The 15694-nt window shown below is 46.1% G+C and overlaps 1 protein-coding gene across 8 annotated transcripts in view; it reads left to right on the top strand.

Annotated features, from left to right (window-relative positions):
* The window catches only part of HIVEP3 (HIVEP zinc finger 3), a 497332-nt gene that overhangs the window by 388837 nt on the left and 92801 nt on the right, over positions 1–15694 (top strand). For 6 of the 8 annotated variants that reach the window (XM_057500094.1, XM_057500091.1, XM_036892761.2 and 3 more), the window contains one exon: positions 9178–9376. The exons of the other annotated variants lie outside the window; for them this stretch is intronic. The gene's annotated coding sequence lies outside the window, so the exon portion shown is untranslated. The remainder of the gene's footprint in view (positions 1–9177; positions 9377–15694) is intronic. 8 annotated transcript variants of the gene reach the window in all.

Below are 15694 nucleotides of genomic sequence, written 5' to 3'. Positions count from 1 at the left end.
GAGGCCACATAGCAACAGAGACTGGTGGTGCCCAGTTTCAGCTACCCAGAGCCTGGGGCTCTCCTGCTGTGCAGGCATCCACATCTCTGTTTGCTAAGGCTCAGTTTCCTTAGCTGTCAGATGGTTGTGCTGCAGCATGCCTGTAGCATCAGTATGACAGTGAGAAAAATACAAGGACAGCACTGGCACGTAGTAGGCACTCAACAACCATTGGCTTCCCTCCCCAGCCCCCACTTCTGTCTTTGCAAAGTGGGGAGATGTTATGAGCCTTCCTGGGGGAAGCAGCCCAAGTTTGGGGTTCCATGGAAGGAAGGGCCATGATTACTGATTTTTCTGGCCCCTATTCCCTCCTAGATCTGCAACACCCTGAGGCAGGGGCCAGGTCTTCTCGTTTGCACCTTTCTGTCTAGCCCACTGCCAGGGTGTCTTGTTGAAGATCGTTTAGCTGGATGCAGTTGGACCTCAAGTGTGGCCAGTCCTGTGGGCTTTCTACTGTACCCAGTGCAGGGAGACTTCCAGTAAGAGAGGGACACCATGAGGCGTGGTCTGATATGGCAGGAAATGGCTCCTCTACCCCTTGTCTGAGCCCTGGCAGCTCTCAGCACCTCGACCTCAAGTACAGCCCCTTGTAACTCCCTTGGAGTTAGCTGTACCTACTCTTCCTGCCTCTCTTTATTCTCCTATACTCCTGGGCTGGGTACCCTCCACATACCATTCAGTGCCTCCCTCCCCCTTCCCTGCAATGCCGGAAAACCATGAATATTTCTTCCGCCTAATCCCAATAGAGAGTTTATGGGACTGGATATTCCTGCCTATCACCAAACGGAATACATTACTCTGCGCTTGAAGTTCCTCTTTTTCTATCCTCAATACAAATGGAAATGTATCACCATCCTCTATTTTTAAAAACTCTACCTTTAGAAAACATTTCCCAGGTATTCTCAAAGCATGTGTTGTCCGCATCAAAGGCTCTAAGCTCTGTTGCCTTTCTCTCTGCTCACCTTCCTTGTTTGGGACACCACTCCTCCATGGGAGGGAGCAGCCCCTTGGCTGGAGAATGTAGACAGGAACCAGGAGGGGTCCAGAAGTAGCCTTTGGGTGGCCCAATGCATGTGACAGCATTCTCAGGCTGAAGTTCAGGCATTTGAAGCAGAAGTGAGCTCCCCTGGCCAGTGAGAACCCCACACCTGACCACAGGCAAGAAGGCAGGAAACCCCCCAGAGCCAACCCCAAACCAGGAGCCATAAGTAGGAGATATTGACAGAGGGAGGGTAACTTGGAGAAGAAGAGCATGGGCATTTACTGAGGGTCTCTTGGATACTGGGCCATGCTAGATCTCTCACATACATGCTCTTTTCTGATCTGCACAACAGACTCAGGGAGGGGTGATGTTCTCCACTTTTTACTCATGAGGAAAATGAGGCTCAGAGAAGTTAGGTAATTCAACTGAGGTCACACAGCTATTAACGGGTAAAACCAGGGTCTGAACCCAAGTCCTTCTGATGTCTGGTCTGGGTCTCTGTGCTGTCCCATGGCTGCTTTGGGGCTGTTAGGTAAATGAAGCATGCCATTAATTTTCCCTATTTCCCCTCCCAATTGCTAAGCAGCCCAGCATGATCCACTGAGATTATTCCATGTGACTCTGTCATGTGTGTCCCAGTGTCTTCAATTTTTGTGTTTTCTTGTTAACCCACAGACCACGATGGTGGAAATAAAAATAAAAATAGGAAGATTCATCCCACAATCCTCTTCCCAAGCAGATCAAATCAGCTTATCTATGTGCCAGCCCTGTCTGCAGGGCAGGCTGTGTGTCAGGAGGGCAGTGGGGCCTCAGAGCCAGCCTTATCCACCTCCCCTGGGATCAGGGTGTGAGGCCCAGTGCTGGGAATCAAAGCCCTCAGCCTCCTTGCCAGCCCTTGGGAAGCAGCAGTCCTGACTGGGAGGCTGGCCCCTGCAGGCATCTGGGGGCTTCTTTAGCCCTTCATCAGCTGAACTGCAGCGACCCCAGCTCCACTGCCCAGGCCGGATGTGGGGCGCCCTTCACCTGCCAGCAGAGGCCCTGCTGTGATGCTCTGGTTCCACAGAGAGGGTGTGGAGAGAGAGGACAGCCCTCCCTTGGCAAGGTTTTGGGTGGGGCCTGCAGAGGATCTGGCCCAGGTCCTTCCTGCCGGGGTGGGTACCCCCTTGCAAATGCACCCCTCTTGCCCTGGTAGGCCTTCATTGTTCAGCTGTGTTCTAAAAATAAGATGTTTTTATATCATGTTCAATTTACAATTTTTAAATTATGAAAGTGACACATGCTTATTGTTATAAAAAAAAGGACAGTATGGAAATGTATAAAGAAAAAAATGATGCTCCAAACCCCACCCACTCTGCAGTCCCCCCCCAGGCCGAGCTGACAGCTTTGTGTTTATCCTCCAGGTCGCTGGTAGTGTTCACAGCCACACAGACATGGGTGTGTCTGTGATGTTGCTTTTCCCCTTTTTCACACCATCCCTTTGAGAGGAAGTGTTCTTAACACCTAAGTGTGCAGGCTCCAGAGTCAGACCAAAGTCAGATCTCAGCCTGGCTGTCTCACATGGAAAATGGGGCTAGTAGTAGTGGCTTCCATCCTGCAGGCTCTGAGGGGTGAGGCAGATCACCCATGGGAAGTGTTGAGTGCCAGGTTCAACACATAAAGTCACAAAAATCTCTATTACTGGTAGGAGTATATACTTACTTTAAATAAAGAAATGTTATTATTGTCCCTTTCTATTCCATTGAGTAGATTTATCATCATTTACTTATTAAACCAATCCCCTGCTGATGGATATTAAATTTGTTTCCATGTTCACTGTTAAAAATGGTGCTGCAGTAATCATGTATATGTGTGTATCTGTGTGTTTGTGTGAGATGATGTGTGTGTATTTTGTGTGTATGCACTTGTGAAGCTGCAGGGTTAACATACATTTTAGCCACTCCTTGTCTCCAGTACTGGATGGTAGCAAACATTTTCCTCTTTGCCAATTAGATGGGGGGAAAGGTGATATTGACTTTTATGTATATCTCTTTAATTACTAATGATGTCAAACATCTTTGCATATCTTTGTTAGACATTTTAATTTCTTGAAAAATGATCTGTTTATTTCCTCTCTTCATTTTATTAATCACGTGTCTTTTCTTATTGTTTTGTGGGTGCTCATTACATATTATGGATATTGACCCTCCTTTTGTATTTGTTGCAAAAATTTTTATCTAGTCTGTTATTTGCTTTGTAACTGTTGATGGGGCCTTTTGTTAAATGGGATTAATATTTTTTGTAGTCAAATTTATTAATCTTTTCCTTTAAGAGCACTGAGGTCTAGTTCAGAATTTGAAAGTTATTTTCCAACACTAAATTACACAAATATTCTAATAATTCTGGCATTTTCATGGATTTGCTTTTATGTTTTAGGTCCTTAATCCACATAAATTTCTGTGTGCACATGGTACATGCACCCTATGTGAAACAGAATACTCTATGTTCCTTCACTCTGTATTCCATTTTGTTCATGCCATTTGTTTTACCTGCTTATATGTTCATTGTTCTTCTCCCTGGCTCTTCTACCCTTAGCTCCAGAAAGGCAGGGACCTTTTCTGTCTTGTTCATTGCTGAATCTCCAGTACCCAGAACAGTGCCCAACACATAGTAGGCATTTGATAAATATTTGTTGAATAAATAAACAGCCAGTTGTCACAACTTTCTTATGTAAACAATCCATTCTTTCTCCACTAATTTGGAGTTTCATCTTTGATAGTCTTTGCTGTCTCTTTTATTGTTATTGGTCTATTCAGATTTTTGCTTTCTTTATTAGTTTTATAATTCTTAGTTTTCTAGAAAATCACCAATTTTCAAATTCATTGACATCAAATTATGTATCGAATTCTCTTGAATTTAAAAAAATGTTCACATACATGTTTACATTGCCTTTCTTAACACTAATTTGTATTTTACTTTTGGCTGCTAGTCAGATTAGTGAGCTGTTTTTCCCTGTTGTTGGTCTCAGAGGACCAGTTTGAAGCTTTATATTTCTTTTGCTGCAGTTGCTGTACTCTCATTCATTCATTTTTGTTTCAGCTTTATTCATTTCTTCCTTCTAGATTATTTTGACTTATTGTATTCTTTTTCAGCTTCTCAGGTTAGATGCTTAATTCACTTAGTTTCAATCTTTCTTATTTTATCATAAAATCATTTAGAGCTTGTATTTCTCTCTAGATTCAGTTTTGGTTACAGTCCACAAATTTTTAAAAGTGGAGTTCTCAGTGTTGTACATTTATAAATACTCTACAATTTCAGTTTTGTGCCTCTTAGACTCCACAGTTATTTAGAAGAGCATTTTGAAATTATCATGTGCATAGTCTACTTTTTTATTTTTCGCTACATATTAATTTCTAATTCTGTTGCCCTGAGACTTGAGACTGTGATATACATCTTGGAATTTAAGATTTCTTATAGTCTAGTACAAGGATATTTGAGAAAAAGATGTTTTCTCTCTTGAGTATATCTGAAATTAAGCTTGCTGACTGTATCTTCAAGTCCTCCATACTTTTCTTTGGACGTTACTTGTACCATCAAGTTTTGAAAAACATGCTCAGGACATTTAATGTTCTGTTTTTGCCTTTTCTTTGTGGTTCTAAAATTATATTATTTCATATATTTTATGATCTATTGTTCCAGGTGAAGGTAAAGGTTCATGACCTTTGTGTCTTCTTGGAGAAATAGACCCATTATCAACATAAAATGCCCCGTTTTATTCTATTTAACATTTTCATATCTTGTCTGATATTATTATTGGCTTCACTGCATTCTTTTTGTTACCGTTTTGCTTGTTATGTCTTTTTGCCATTTCTTTAATTTCCACCTTTCTTTGTCAATTTGTTTTAAGTGTGTCACTTCCTAATAGTGTTCGACTGGATTTTTTTAAACTCAACCTGATCTCTTATCTTCAAATAGAGTAACTGACTTGTTCACATTCTTGTGTTTATTGATACATTGAGCTTATTTTCATCTCTCATTTTATGTCCTTTGTTTATGATACTTATTTTCATCTCTCATTTTATGTCTTTTATTTATGATACTTATTCTTTTCCTGTTTACTTTTCCTTTCCTTAGCCCTTGCTGAATTAATTTAATTTTCCCTCTCCCTTGCACATAGTGGTTAAAAGGTCTGTTTTGTATTTTTCTTCTGGAAATAGTCGCTGTTAAATTAAAAGTTAAAACCCATGCTTCTCTATTAGTATCGAGAATTGAATAGTATCTTATTCCCAAAAGATGAGACCATCATTATTAACATTTGTTTAGATCTGACTGTATGTTTTTCTACTTTTATTGTTCATCACTTTTTCCTGTGTACCCTGTCTTGCCTTTTCTTGAATTACTTATTCTGATAGTTCTTATTTTGTTGTAGTAATTCCTGGAGTAATTTTTTAAAGAAGGTTGAGTGGGTGGCATACTATTTTTAGGACTCCTTTCTTCAGCTTTGTGACTTGGCTGAGTAATGGATCTCAGGGTTTTAACCCTTTTTCCTCAGAGCTCTGCAGTCTTTGGTCTGTTGCCCTCTCACAGAAATGATGTGGGTGTCATGGCCAATGTTGGTTAGATTCTCAACATTTTTGTAGAGACTGTCAGAGAAAGAGCTGAGCTCATTGCTCACCTGGGTAAAGGGGATCATCACTTCCATGGAGCCTCGGTGCGTCCGGAGGGGGGAGCTGAGGTCGGGATTTGCCAAGGATGGGAAGCCTCCCTTAAAATGGGTATGTCAGTGTGGGTCTTGGTTTGGTTTGTGTAAGGAGTACAGCAGTCTGGGACTGGTGGAAAGAGTGAGGAATTTTGAGGCAAGGCAAGGGATTTGAAGACTCTTAGAGCACAGACTGTTGACTGGAGATCTGATGGATCCTGCAGAAAGTTTCTGTAATGAACAACCAAGCCACTGTCAGGGCTGGAATCTCCTGGAAGAAGAAAGTCATTCTAATGACAGTAAGGTATGGGGTTAGGTGGTTTCTGTCCCCACTTTGGTCTTTTGGAAACCTGCAGGCTTCACTCATTATCCTTGGATTTCAGGAATTCCATCCAGCCTGCCCTGCCCCAGGACTCACTACCTTTGAGCAAGTTTCCCTGGGAGTTTGGCAAGTGGGCCTTCCCTGCCCCTGCTGGGCAGGGCTGACGTAGCTCTGACTAGATCCTTTGTCACACCCACTCATCTGCTTTTCCTCAGACTTTCTGGCCAGCTGGTGCTACTACGGATCTGTGCTTATTTGTACATTTCTCTCTTTATTTCAGAGTTTGGAGAAGAAAAGGTAAACACACAGGCTCTGTTTGCCATGTAGAACCTCAGGTGTGTGTACCTTTCCTGGTGACCTAGATGCAGGTGTGTCTGTCTGGTACTCCACCTGCCAGTGGAGGCCAGCAATTGCATTCCAGTGATACTGGCCTCCCTCGTGGGTGGGAGAGCAGTGGCTCACTTCTTCCACCTGATCCCATCTTCTCCTGGAGTCATATCCCTGGTCCTGACCCACATTACCTCACTGATTAAAACAAAGCAGTGACCTCAGCCTATTTCATGTATCAAGTGCTTCCCCTGCCCATCTCTTCCCTCATAAGCTATTGCTGAACCTCACTTCCAGCCATATGTACGGCGTGTAATTTCTTGAACATTTGGCCATTTAGGGGATTTCTTTTGTTTGAAATATTCCCTTTCACATGTTCAGACACCATCGGAATTGACTAGCTGTCTCTTTATGCCTTCACCACGCAGAAGCTTAGAACCAGAGAAAGTGTGATACATTCCTTTGATCCCTTGCTCCTCTCCCATCTCGAGCCCCCACTGTGATCCCCTAGAAGGTAGGGACTGAATCTTTGCTGTCTTTTACTCCCAGCACCTGCCACCAGGCTTGACCCAAAATAGGTGCTGAATGAGCATCTGTTAAATGAATGAATAACCAAATTAGGTTATACAGAGAATTGTTCTACACTGACGGTATGTGAGACACTGTACTAGGCTCTGAGGTGGAGGATGGTCAGAGCGAACCTGCCTGAGGTGTGTGCTGTCCACAGGGCTTTAAGACTTCCAGAGTCTCTGTACACAGGGACCACCATTACTTACCTTCAGAACCACAATAAATGTGGTCCGGGTATTCTGGGGAGGCAGGACCTACATCCAGTGTCGGGGGAGCTGTCTGAGCCTTCTGAGGGAAGGTGAGCAGGATTTGGCCAGGTAGACAAGGGTGTTGGGGGAAGGGAGTGGCATTTGAGCAAAGGCTCAGAGATGGGAAATTGTGAACTGTGTTCACAGAATAACATATTCTAGAAAACCAGTGTTTCTACCCTGGAGGGATCAAGCACAGCTCTTTTTATTAATAATTGAGATCTGTTGGAGAGTATGAGGTCAGATCTGGGCATGATGGAAAATCGCGGAGTGTTGAAAAGTTTGGATGGTTTGGGAAATAGAATCAGGAAACGATAGGCAGGAGCCGCAGAGCAAGTTCAGCCATGCCACTCGCGGTGCTGCAACGCTGCCCTGGGGTGTGCGGCAGGGTTGGCTGGATTCGAGAGCAGCAGGAATGGCAGGAAGGGGACAGCAGAGGGGTTTTGGTTACCTGTACCATCCATAGGAGTCAACAGTGGAATATAGTCACCAAAACACTATTCTAAGACTGTGTCAATAAAAAGCATGGGACCCAAGAAAAGGGAGGTGACAGTGTCCCAGGCCTGTGTGCAGGTTACTCCAGACCTAGATTACTGGGTATGCTCTGGGATAATAGTCAGAACTGTTATACGGTCATGCCACATGCTGGGCACTGGTCTAGGCATTTTCCATGTATTGAATCCTTGAGACCCCACAAGGTACTGGCCATTCTCAGCCCCCTTTACAGGCACAGCAAGGCTAAACAACTTTCCGAAGGCACAGAGGTAATGAATAGAAGGCTGGAACTGGGACGCAGGTATCCTGGCCCTGGGAGCCGCATTCCTTGCCATCACGCCACGCTGCCTCCAGCAGACAAACTGGAGCATAGCTCTAAGAGAGGAGCATGGATGTGACTCACTGTGCCATACTCAGCTGAGACAACTCAGACTCTCTAGATCGTGAAACACCTTCCTCTGTATTTCCTTATGTGATTCTTACAACAACCTGGCAAGTTGATTATGAAAAGCCTATGTTCACTCATGTGTCCATTCATTAGTAATTGCTGTTGAGCTCCTACCCTGAGCCAAGCCTCCTTTGGCCCTGAATGCTCTGTTTTGTTTAGTGATTTAGGGAACACAGTGTGCTCTTATGTCTATTATTGTTTTTAATTTTCACCTGTGCCGGAATATGAATCATTTTTGCAGGTGGTATTAGTTTTCTCTTGCTGTGTAACAAATTACCTCCAATTTAGTGGCTTAAAACAACCTCTTTTGTTAGTTTACAATTCTATAGGTCAGAAGGCTGGTACACAGTGGCTGGGTTCTCTGCTAAGGGCACAAATCAAGGTATTGTGGGCTAAGTTCTTGTCTGAGGCTCTGGGGAAAATTCCACTTTTCCAAGCTCATTAGGTTGCTGACAGAATCCAGGCACAATCCAGGGGTCGTAGGATTCTTGTCCTATTTTCTTGCTGTTGTCGGCAGGGCATTGCTTGCATGTGCCCCCTCCATCCTCAAGGCACCAAACTTGCACGTCAAATTCTTCTTCTGATTCTAGTACCTACGACTTCCTCTGCTGTGACCAACCAGAGAAAACTCTGCTTTTAAAGGGCTTTCTCAGTTAGGTCAAGCCCGGTGGAATAATCTCCATACATTAAGGTCAACTGTGCCCTGTAACATAACCTAATCATGAGAATAAATCCATCATATTCATAGTCTTAGGGATTATGTAGGGCATGTACACCAGGAGGACAGGAAACCTTGAGGATCATCTTAGAATTCTTCCTACTTACTGGTGAAGAAATAGAGGCTCAGAGAAGTTAGGTGCTATGTGCAAAGTAGGGAACATGGTAGGCACCCAGGGCCACCATGCCATGCTGTCTCCCTGGAGAGCATGAGGATCTGCTCTGGCACCAAGACAAGCAGCTTGGGAGGAGTTGGGGAGCCTGGGCCTCCTGGGACCAGGGAGAGATTGGTCTGTATCTAAAGAAGTTGACCGAGCAAACTCTCTGACCATGCTTTTCAACTGTCCCCTGCAGGATTCGAGGCACAAACCCGACAGCCTCAAAGTAGTTCATGGAGGAGCCTGGAGAGATCCTGGGCTGGCCAGCTCTCCCTTCTGGAGGGAGGAGCAGAGCGTGAGAGGAGAGCAGCTGCAGCAGGAGTGGTCATGAACGCTGGTTTTCCACGAGAACAGCGTTTCAGTTTCGGTCATCGAAAGTGGTGCCTTCAGCGCAGGTGAGAAGCGGGCTGTCCCTGAACATGCCTGCTGGGGGCACCATTGTGATCTTCCCTGCATGAGCTCGCTTATGTTCTTCCTCTTTAAAATACATCACTACTATTATTATTATTGCCAACCTTGAACCTCTGTGAAAGCTGGGAGTCCTAGAGACTTCCTTGGCCAGGAGTAGAGACCTTGAGGGCCACCACACTTTGGTTCCCCTCGTGCCGTCTCCCCCAAAATGCAGCCCTGTCTCCCCATTTCTTCAGTTCCCATTCTGTCCCTGGCAGCCATTCCTCTCAAGGGACCACCAGCTCCCCACACGCAGCCCCATGGCCTGCTGCTTTCCAGAGCCCCACCTTTCCCTCCTCACCCCTCTGCCCTCTGCTGATGATGGCTCTTACCTGGAAAGCCCCTGACCACCCCCAACCCCTGGCAGAGGAGCACCGTGGGTACTGCAGATCAACTGCATCTTTTGAGGGCCTCCCTCTAGTGAAGAACTGAAAGCTTGTTGGGTTCTCAGCCCTGGCTGTGCGTTAGGATCACTTGGAGAGTTTAAAAAATTCCCATAGAGGGATTTTGATGGATTGGCCTGGGATGGGCCCCAGCATTGGTGTGTATGTATTTTTTTTCCTGTAGCTCTTCAGGTATGTGTTGTGGTCTCAGGCTAGAAGCTCAGGTTGGGGTTCAGGTTAGGTGTGTGGTGTTAGCTCTTTGGGTCAGGAATGTGTCTTTGGATACTTTGTCTGGCTGTGGAGTGGATCAGAGTCACTGAGAGAGACAGGGAGGCGGGTGTCTGGCCCACCCATGCTCTCTGAATCAGACTTTCAGGGTTGGGGGCACAGGAATCTGTATTTTGACTCTGAGTAGGTGCCCTGGGGCCCTGGTGATGCTCACCCTGCATTGGGATCTGCGCGCTGTGAGTCGTGGGGGTGCTTCCAGTCTCGTGTGCCGTTGGCAGAGCCTCATCCCCTTCCCTCCAAGCAGAAGCTTTCTCACTCATGGAGAGGAGGGCAGGGCCTCAGAGACAGCTGCCTGAATTGTGGAGTGGCTTTACCTGGCCTCTGCCCACAGCTCGACTATACCTCATGGGCCCATCAGACCCAGGCTGTGAGCAGGGCTCTCCAGTGGGGGTGGAGGAATCATCCCCTGGCCCCCAAGGAAGAAGGACTGAGTATTTGAGCTTCATTTTGAGGGGAGATGTTTGACATGGTGCTTAATAATGGAGGCTCTGGAGTTCAGATCCCAGCTCTGGCATTTCCTGGCTTGGGAGGCAAGTTGCTCAGTCTCCTTGCCTCAGCTTTCTCACTTGTAAAATGGTAAAGCAGTGGTACCCACCTCACAGGATTGCTATGACGATACCAGGAACCCCCGTCTCAGAATATTGCTGGACACAAAACAAAGGCTCCCTAGATGTGAGCAGTTCTCCTGACTCATGCACAGAGGTTGGCCACCACTCTGCCCTCACATTTGCAGCACTGTGACATGTCTGCCATGCTCTGCCATCTGTACTCAGTGCCTGAGTCCCTGAGAGTCAGGATGAAGTAAAGGGACTGGGGCCTAGCACTTTACAGCCAAGTCTGAGTCCTACAAAAACCCCAGTGAGGCTGGTTCTGTTGGCACTTTTGTAAAGATAGGAAACTGAGCCCAGAGAGGTTCAGTAATTTAAAGACAGTCACATAGCTAGTAAGGATCACAGCCTCTGGCTACAGAAGACCCAGCACTTTCTTCTCTATTGAGATGCTTTCCGAAGAAAGGCCCCAACAGTTTCAAGGATGACCCTTCTCCCAGGAATATCTACATTTTAATAGGGAGCAGTAGCACCAGAATGAATGGGTCGCCTTCCTTGGCATCCTGGGACACTTCATGGTGCCTCAATTTAGCACTGGTTTCCTTCTGCACGTATCGCAGTTAGCTGTTTATAGATTTCCTCCTCTAGCAGCCTGAGGATTTATTCAGCGGGATTTATTAGCTGCATTTATTCAGCAAGGTGAGCAGTAAATGCCTGAACTAGGCTGGAGACCAAAACTTCTGAGGGATGCAGGCAGAGACATGGGAAACTCTTATGGAGAGTGCAGATGGGCAAATCCTCCCCAGACCTGGCATTTGCCTTCCCCTACTTCACTCCCTGTCTTTGTCTGCATGGGCTCTGCCAGCTGCATGAAAGAATCTGCAGAGGATGGGACTGGCCCAGAGGGAAATGAGCTGTCAGTTCCAGCAAGAAATCTGGGCCTCGCCCCTTCTCATGCTCTCCCTGGGAAAGAAAAGCATCTGGGATTAATAGGGTGCTGACTCAGTGCTTCTGGAGTGTCCAGGCATTCATGGGCCACTCCTGGCATATCCTTCCCCAGCCACCAGGGAAGGGGCTGGAATATGTGACATGTGAAGAAGGCAGAGGTCTTAGGTCTAGGCAGGCGGGTGTGCCAGGCAGGAGCCAGCTTCATGCTGGCCTTCAGTGGCATTGCAGACTCCCCTGTGCTGGGGAGGCCCATTAACGTCATCTGAGGCTGGGCAACAGCTAGGTATGGGATTATCTGAGGGCAGGGAGATGTGGAGTTATGGCCCCCCCTTTAGTAGGGACCTATGCTTAGGGCTGTCTCCAAAATAAATGTGATTTCTGAATAAGTGACTAGAGGATGATTCTAATTTGTAAACAGATATGAAGACACTTTCTCAGCAGCAAAGCTCTCTGCTAGTCCTTTGCAGACTTCTGTAATCTTAGAAGCCACTTTAAAAAGTCAAATCCAACATGGAATGCCAATAATGTAAAACATGTTAAAGTTGTAGTTTATTAATACACACTTATTTTTTAAGTTCATATTTTTTTACATCTATGCTAATTGTGGAAGTCCATCAATAGAATAACGACTCAAGCAGAGGCTCTGGTGTATAAAAAGATTGAAATCTTAGAGTCAGGATCAGGAGTCAGCAAGCTACAGCCTAACCCAGGCTGCTACCTGATTTTTATAAATAAAAATATTTTTGGAACACAGCCATGCCATTTGTTTACACATTATCTGTGGTCACTTTCCCACTCTAACAGCAGAGCTGAGTAGTTGTGACAAAGACTCTCTGTCCCACAGAGCCAAAAATATTTACTATTTGGCCCTTTATAGAAGACATTTGCTGGAATTGTTCTAGGTGATCACTGTGTCACTCTATCAACTGTAATATCCAATATTGCTTTACTGCTTTTGTTTTGTTTGTCTCGGTCATAGAGTATTAGCAAAATTCTGAGTCATTATCAGTAAGATGTGTGAATGGTAACAAATTTCTCTCAGCTTACCTTGCAGTCCAGGATGGTCTTTAGTTCAGTGTTTTGAGGACATTTGAGAAGTAGAAGGGAATTCTGGTTTGCATCATTGACAGCCACAGACAACTGCTTGAATTCCTTCTTCTTACAACACTCAGACAGGAAGCATTTGTAACATCTTCGCGACAGTCCGCGTAATATAGTCTCATGTCATGGAAAGGTTTAGCGTGTACTTGTCTGTGTGGTTTTATGTAAGTGTGTGTAGTCCCGAATTTAAAAACAATATAAAGATGCCCAGTAAAGAGCCCCAGTCTTTCTAGCTGAAGACACTGAAGTTCACGGTCTTCCCAGGCCTTAATCTGAGGTCTGCACAAACCACATTAAGCTGGCTGCACCCATAGGGTGTATTCAGTGAGTTATAATGTGCCATAGAACATGCTTGGGGTGTAGGTCCATTTTCCATAACAGTTTTACTTAAAAGAGTCAAACCATATTTTTAGAATGAAATTCTCACATGACATTAGAAGAACCTCTGAGACATGATTTGAAAAGTGCCCCTTTGGCAAATATTGATGGTTCTCATGTCTGTGCTTAAGGATAACAGAGGTGCCAAGGACGCTGAGAGCTGGGATGAGGAGGCAGAGGAAGCAGTAGAAAAGGCAGAGGAGAGAAGGGAGGTGATGCTGTCGATGGTGGGGAGGATCCTGGGGTGGGCAAGGGGTTCTGTAGTGGAAAGATACTGGGGAAACAGAAACCTCGTGAGCTCCTGGCAAACCCTGAGGTGTCTCCCAACATTTGCTGATGACCTAAACACAGCTCAGTGGCTGTGTTCATGACTTCCATCCATCAGCTTGGAAGAAGAGGTCCAGAACGTGGGGAAAGTTTAAAATCTGGTCAGAGAAACCAGCATGGGTATGGAGGGAGGACACAAATTACTTCTGCATTCAAAGGGCCTTTTGCAGCCTCTCAGCCAGCAGGTCAAGGTGCAGGGCAGGGGAGAGAGGACCCAGATGGCAGAGAAACAGCTGGCAGCATGCTAAGGTTTGTGCAGTGGCAGTGTTTGTGAATGGCCTGATTGGGGATGGATATCAGAGCCCTGGGGAGGTAAGGGGTGGCTGGGTTTGGACAGTGGATTTGGGCATTCGAGGCAAAGCGCACAGAGTCAGGACAAAACCCAAGAGTCCTGATTGCCTGGCGGGTGTGAGGAAGGGAGGGGAAGGCCTGGTGTGTTCAGGAGGCTGTGGGCTGCAGAGACCTCTCAGGGATAAAAAAACACCAGTTCTTTCCGAGGTTTTGCTGCTCACCCCGTAGAAAAAGAACATTTTTAGATGTTAAAAGGATGACCTCATTTTTTTCTTATTTACATAGCCCTGTTTGTTTATATAGACCTTTAAAAATAGCAAACGTGTGCTAAGCTTAGTTCTCTCTCCTACCACCAGCGGCAGAGCCACTGTGTGAGGAGAAACACCTTTTTATCTAACAGAGGGACAGCCTTGTTTCTGAGGACAGATGGGAACAAAATGGGACAGGTAGGAAGTTTCGTGGTTTTTCATGTCGCTTTTCCAAAATAGCCATGCTCCTGCCTCCCACTTCCTGCCTGGCTCAGGGTAGATTCTCTCCTGTAGAGGACCTGTGTTCCATGAATTCTCAGGGAAGCTCTAAGGGATCCATCAGCCAGCAAACATGCTCGACCCTGAAGAGCTTGAGCGTGGCCCTGAGGGCCCCTTGAGCTTGGCTTGGGGCCTGCATTCTGGCTCTGCTGCCTACCAGCTGTGTTACCCTGGGCAAGCTGCTTCATTCCACACCTCATCTGGAGAACGGGGTTAACACTACATGCAGTTGCTGTGCAGATTAGAAGAGGAAATATGTCTAATGGGCTTAGCCCAGTGCAGGCCTGCCGTAACTCTTAATAAATCCTTAATAACAACAGCAGGGTGGTCATATTTGTGCCCCACCTAGAAAATCATACCAACCTCCCAACCACCTCCCCTTTCTGCCAGCTTGTCTGCTTCAGTACTTCCTTACATTGCCCCTGAGTAATGCAGGGATTAATCACAAATCTGGCCATGCTGTCTCCTTCTGAAAATCCACAGGTAGCTTCCAACACCTATGGCAGAGATCAGCAACGCTTTTTCTCTAAATGGCTGGAGAGTAAATGTTTTCATCTTTGCTAGCCATACTGTCTCTCTTGCAACTACCTAACTCTGCGGTGCTGCATGCAAGCAGCCATGGACAATGTGTAGAAGAATGGGCGTGGCTGGGTTCCAGAAACACTTAATGTACAAAACAGGTGGCAGGCTGGATGTGCCAACCCCTGACCTGCAGGATGAGTCCATCTCCTTAGCTCAGCATTCCCTGTCCAGCCCAGGCCCGTTCTCCATCTCTCCTCTTCCCCCTCCCCCGCTCCAGTGTGGCACTCCTTACACTTTAATCTTTCACACAAAGTTCCTTCTTTCTGAATTTTCCTTCCCTTCCCCTGCATCCCCCATGGCATTAGGAAACTTTGCTCTGGGACTTGTGGTACCTATCTTTATTTCTTTATGATCAAGCATGCAAGTATCCTCTGTCTTTATCTAGACAGGTCCCCCTCAGACAGGAATTCTGCATTCCTTCTTGTGTGCCACTGGGGTGTGTAAGTGTTTGTAGATGCTCAAAAGCATTTCTTATTAAACACAAAGATCTTTAAGGCATTTGGTTGCCCTCAGGGACCTTACGGTCTGGCTGGGAAACTAGGCTGTGTGCGGCTGAAAAGCCAGCCAGCAACCCAGAGAGAAATTACAGGAGTATCTGTGGGGTGCCCAGGACAAGGGGTGTTTCTGACCTTTACAGAGGAAGGAGGAGCTCTTTGAGTTGGACCTGGCAGGGTGGAAAACAGACTTTCAGAGAGAGGGAGTCAGGAAGGCTTTCTGTGCTGGGGAAATGGCAAGAAAAGAGTAGACTCAGTTCTGGGCACAAGGTGGTGAGTGGAGGAGACAACCGCTGAGGGTCCTCCTGCCAGAGACTGATGGCAATATGTCTGGAAAGCAGGGCTAGGGTCTGGTCAGGGACTGGGGTGGTAGTGAGGGAGTTTGAACTTCAGCCC

The sequence above is a fragment of the Manis pentadactyla genome, chromosome 4 (assembly GCF_030020395.1).
Source record: "Manis pentadactyla isolate mManPen7 chromosome 4, mManPen7.hap1, whole genome shotgun sequence".
Classification (NCBI taxonomy): Eukaryota; Metazoa; Chordata; class Mammalia; order Pholidota; family Manidae; genus Manis; species Manis pentadactyla.
The sequence above is the reverse complement of the archived record's forward strand: the minus strand, read 5'-3'. Positions and strand labels throughout refer to the sequence as shown.